A 6,000-nucleotide genomic window follows, 5' to 3' on the forward strand; every position below is an offset into this window, starting at 1 on the left:
AATCAATGCAATCTACCATATAAATAGTTTGAAGAATTGATACAGAAAAGCATTTGACAAAATTCAATACCCATTCATGATAAAAAAAACTTATACATGAGTGTTTATAGAATTCTTCATAGTGCGAAAATACTGGAAACAATTCAAATGTCTTTCAGTGGGTGAATTGATAAATAAACTCTGGTATATCTTTATAATGGAATACTACTCAGCAATAAAAAGGAACCAACTATTAATATATGCAGGAACTTAGATGAAACTCAGAGGCATTATTTTGAGTGAAAGAATCCAGTCTCAAAGTTTATATACTATGATTCCAATGATTCTCATTTTCTAAATGACAAAAGTATAGTGACAGAGAACAGATCAGTGGTTACCAGCATAAGAAGGGTGTGATTACAAATATAGGACAGGAGAGATTTTGATGGGGGGTGGTGGAACTGTTCTGTATATAGATTGTGGTGGTGGTCACACAAATATGTGTTAACACTTGTGGAATATGGACTTTTACATATTGGAATTTCAGTCCCTCAAATTCAATATTACTATATAATTATTTTTGGAAATATCATTTCAAAACAGATTACAGCCACACAGTCTTTAAGAAACAAATCCTACAAACTCTGTAATAAATGGGGATATGGCCCAAAGTAATTGAGATCATAAAAATCTTCATGGGCATCCTAGGTGAAGAATTGCACTATAGAGAAAAAATGGGAGGTGTGAAGAAGGCCAGTTGGGGAAGATATTAGAAATTGTCTTCAATATTCACTTTCAAAAGAAAGGGGCACTTCTCTGAGTGAGCAGGAGTGAGAACAAATAGGAATAATTGCTGAAGAAGACAGAGAATATGCTATGGCACATGCAGAGATGGGGGTACAAAATGGCAGACCTTAGAAAGTACCACTTTTTAAAAGGGAACACATGGGGGCACGTGGGTGGCTCAGTCAGTTAAACCTCCACCTCTTGGTTTTGACGCAGGTCATGATCTCACGGTTTCATGGGTTTGAGCCCCATGCTGGGATTCTCTCTCTCTCTCCTTCTCTCTGCTCCCCCCTACTTGCACTGTCTCTCTCAAAATAAATAAATAAACTTAAAAAAATAAAATAAAAAAATAAAAGGTAACACATGGTTTGTTTCCCTGGGTAACGGCTGCCAGTGAAGAAACCTTCACTTTCACCAACACTTTATTGGCAAAAACCAGTCCCATGGCCTCAACTTCCAGGGGACGTACAGATCTACCATGGGGACAAATGACATCACAGTCCAACTCTCTGGTAATTAAATTCAGTCTACTTTCTTCCCTACACTCAGCCCTTCTCTGAGGGTAGTATCCTTAAAGTGCCACCCAATCATGGTATGAAATTCAATCTCCAGTGTCTTTAGTGTGGGGTTGTTTCTTCACTAGGGAATGGTTCGCAGGGGACTCTACATGAAATCTACCTGTGGCCCCTCTTAGTCTGGAAACCTAAGAACTAAATGACAAGATTATCTATCTCCTATTCCAAACTACACTAATGGACTAAGGACAGGAGAGCTTGGAAGCACTCCAAGTAAGAAAAGGAAATGAAAGACAGTGGTCCAAAGCTACATATACAAAAAAAAAAAAAAAAAAAAAAAAAAAAAAAAAGAGTTTGGGCAGAATATGATTTCCTTCCTAAAATGTTGTGTATGAAAATTTATTAATAACACATTCCTAATGCATTGACATAAAAATTGATCAGGATTTCTAGTGATCAGTATGTCAAAATATAGCACAGGCTTTACAAGTATTCATTTCCCAGGATTTAGTTATTTTGCTTCTAATAACTCTGAATAAATAATCGGCAGAAATACAGCCATGAGAATGTTCATTGCAGACTTATTTATAATAACAAAAACTGAAAGCAACTGAAATTCCCAACAGGATAAAAATAAAATTATTACACATTTATGATTGGGAATGTTTTGCAACTCTTAAGGACTATTTAATGACATGGGGATATGCTGATGATAAAAAAATCAAGGGGAAAGTGAGTTAAAACTTGTCCTTGCACCCTGACATTACGCTAAATGAAGTCAGAGGGAAAAAGACAAATACCATATGATCTCACTTGTATGTAGAATAAAAAAAAAATTCAAACCCAAAAAAATACACAAAAAAAACTAAGCTCAAAGATACAGAGAACAGATTAGTGGTTGCCAGAGGCAGGGGTTGGGGGTGGACGACATGTGTGAAGGAGGTCAAAAGGTACAAATTTCTAATTATAAACCAAATGAGTCATGGGGATAAAATGTGCAGCATGGTGACTATTGTTAACAATGCCGTATTGCGTAATTGAAAATTGCTAAGAGAGTAAATTGTAAAAATTCTCAACACAAGAAAAAGATTATAACTATGTATGGTGACAGATGTCAACTAGACTTATTGTGGTGATCCTGTCTCAATACATGCAAATATTAAATCACTATGTCGTATACCTGAAATTAACATAATATGTCAATTATACCTCAACTTAAAAAATTGTCCTTGTAGAATGAAATATACATTTGTATATATGTGAATGCTCGTGTACACACACACACACACACACACACACACACACGCATGCACGCACACATACATAGAAAGAAAAAATACGTGAGGAAACATGCTACATTAGTGGGATTATGGATAATTTTTATTTTTTTTCCGTATATACTTCAGTATTTTTCATTTTTCCCCAATAAAAATGTTATATTTAGGAAAACTTTACTAAATTATAAAAAGGTAAATTGTATAACATCAGAAGAAGAAAGCATCTGTGGTGTTAGAATGGGAAGAAATCTTATGACAATTAAGAAAATAGTCTACTTTATGTAATACCATATAGTACACACATACTTTTACAAACATCAAATCATTGGATCCTCACAATATCCTAGAGATGAAATCTGGGGAGGTGTTTTTATTTCTTTTTAACAGATGCATACAATCATCTTCAGAGTGGTTGAATTATCTCAGGTGCCACACTGACCGCGTTGTGACACCAGAGATAGGACTCCTGGTCGAGAGGTTTTTACACCATTCTCTTCTATAGAAAATACTGCTACCTGTCTACACAGAATTTATAAACTCTGTATTCTGGCCTCCCTTACACGTTGGCTCATTAAAGGAAACATGATCACATGAACCCATTAAGGAACACTTACTTTGAGCAGGAAATATTCTACGCATGTTATCTCACTTATTACACGAGTGTAGATGGAAGAGCTATTATTCTTCTCATTTTTGGAAGGTCAGTTTATGGCAGAGATTAATCAACTAGCCCAGGTGAACTGACTTCCCAAAGCTGCATAATTATGAATGGTGGAGGCAGGATTCTCACCCAGCAGTTTGCCTCCAGAGCCTGTATCTCTTCTTCTCTCCATGTTGTGGAAGCAGGAGTTATTGGGTAGCACCTCCAGGAGAGGTCTTCCACACTTTTCCACTTTCTCCTTCTTTCTGCCTGAAACAGATGAATTGCTAGGAGCTACGGCAGCCATATTCTGCCTCTGGGGCAAATGTGGAACATGGAAGCCATGTGTTTGGGATGGCAGAGCAGAGAGGAAAGGGGACAGGATCTCTATAAATATCACGGACTGCCTACTAGCCTGAGAAGACTTATTTCCAGTTGTCTATGTTCTTTAAGATACTGTTAATTGGACTTTCTATTGTAGCCAATGGATTGAATCTTAATGGACACACAGCCTTTCAGGGTGGGAGCCTTCAGGGCTCAGTCGTTGGACCTCTTTTCTTTTCTGTCTATACTGACTCCATCTAAGTGCTTCAACCCATACCACTCCTTTGAACTCCAGATTTATATATCCAACTGCTTATTGACGTCTCCACTTGGGCATATTTAATGGACATAAAGATTCTGAAATGTCCAAAATGTATCCCTGAACATTTCCCTGCAAAGAAGTTTCTCCTCCAGTCTTCTCCATCATAGAAAATGGCAACTCCATTCTTCTAGTTACTTGGACCAAACATTTGGAGTCAAGAATGACTCCCCCCTTTTTTTTTCTTTCTCACATGTGATCCAAACACCAAGTCCTATCAGCTCAGTTTTCAGAATTCAACCACTTCTCATTATCTTCATTGTCATTGTCCTGCTCCAATCGCCATTATTTGTCTCCTGAATCATTAAGGGAATCTCTTACTGGTCTACCTGCTTCTGCCCTTGCCCCCTTCCATCTACTTTCAATACAAATGTAGATCAGGTCACATTACTGTTATGCCTAAAATTGTGCAGGGGTTTCCCATCCTCTCAAAGTTCAAAGCCAAAGCCTGTACGATGGCCTATAAAACCTGTGCAACCGGGTCCCCTGGGACTCCGTGACCTCATGCACTTCTCTCCCTCATTTACTCCACTCTAGCCATACTCCCCACCTTGCTTTTCTACCAGCACTCCAACACTGTCTGTGCCAGGGTTTCTACACTTGCTGTCTACTCTGTCTTAAAACTTGTTTTCCCAGATGTCTTTAAGGAGAGATCCTTACTTTCTCCATTTCTTCATACAAAAGTTACCTTACTAGCAAGTGTCTCCTTGTCACCTCTTTGAAATAGCAATGCCCCCACCCCCAGCTTTGTATTTCCATCATTTGCTTTGCTTCATTCTTTAGAATTCATCTAACCCAGAGTATACCTTACTTATTTACTTTGCTTATTCTACATTTTCTCTTCTAGTCTGTGTGTTCCATGGGGCAGGAATTTTGGTCAATTTTTCCCCCTGCTGAATACTCCATAAACATTTGTTTACTGAATAGTGAGTGTCCTAGGACAGAGACTCTTGGGGCAATCACTTTTTGGATGTCCGTTTCCCTAAATCCCTTTATCTCCTCTGGACCTTCCCTCATTTTCAAATACTAAGCCAGGATTTCTATGAGGGATCAGGAGGAATTTCAATCGTCTTTTCAGTAAGAAAAGATGGGTCAGTGACTATGAATTTTCTTCACTTAAAGACACAGGAAATCATTTTCTCAGTGTTGATGTTTCTGGTCAGCAGAAGACAAAGTGGAGATTTGGATTAGTGTATGGTTAGTACTTCTTTGTTTGCAAGGTACCTCTAGAGATTTATTATAGTGACCCCAAGAAAAAGCATTTGTTGACTTTTAAACTTACTTATATAACAATTAGGACACATATAGACTTGAGCCGGGGATGGATGAGAAAGTCACCAAGAATCACGAGGCACATAGTTTGTCTCTCAGCATCTTCTCTCTGCACATCTGCTCCGTTTTCCTCTCTAGACTTACTGACTAACTTCCGCTGCTTACTCATAATTTCTGTTTCCTCTTCAGTTTGCAGAGGCTGTAGTCTACTTCACGGCTTCCTTTCACATCTGCTCCCATCCCTCACTTCTGACTGATTCAGTCTCTATTTCTCAAAATCGGTCCACTCTAGTTTTCAGGAGGGGACAGCCCACGGATTGTTCTCGTCAGGACGCACCCCGTGTCCAGGCCAGTGCCTCCAGGGTTTGGAAAGGGTCCCGCAAACCAAAATAAATCCTCAGGCGCTTTGAGCAGAGAAAGTGAATCAAAGTCCCCCTTCCGCCAGCTGCCCTGCCTTGTTTATTGTCATCTCCATACAGATGGGTTCCTTTCAGATTATTGTGTATTTAACTCTTACAACGCCACTTTTGACTTTGAAAAGCTCTCTGGGACACTGATATTAACTTACGATGTCCACCTTTGATCACCATATCCTAGCGCCAAATGTTAAACATGCAGCCTTAGTGCTTAGCTTCACTTTGGTTTTGGAAACCCCTGCCCAAAGTTTGTCCAGCTTCCTTTGAAGCTCAAGGGACAGAGAGTAGTCTCTGTTCGACTAGTGTACTTAGTACATATTTACTTTTGCACTGTGATTAGGTTAGGACCACAGTTCACAAAATGGCTTGCTTTGTATATTATCGTTTCTGGAAATGAAGGTCTATTAAAATTATTTTAATTTGAATAGAGAATATTTTTTAAGATTAAGGCCTATTTTGAAAAAAAAAAAAT

The sequence above is a fragment of the Lynx canadensis genome, chromosome B2 (assembly GCF_007474595.2).
Source record: "Lynx canadensis isolate LIC74 chromosome B2, mLynCan4.pri.v2, whole genome shotgun sequence".
Taxonomy (NCBI): Eukaryota; Metazoa; Chordata; class Mammalia; order Carnivora; family Felidae; genus Lynx; species Lynx canadensis.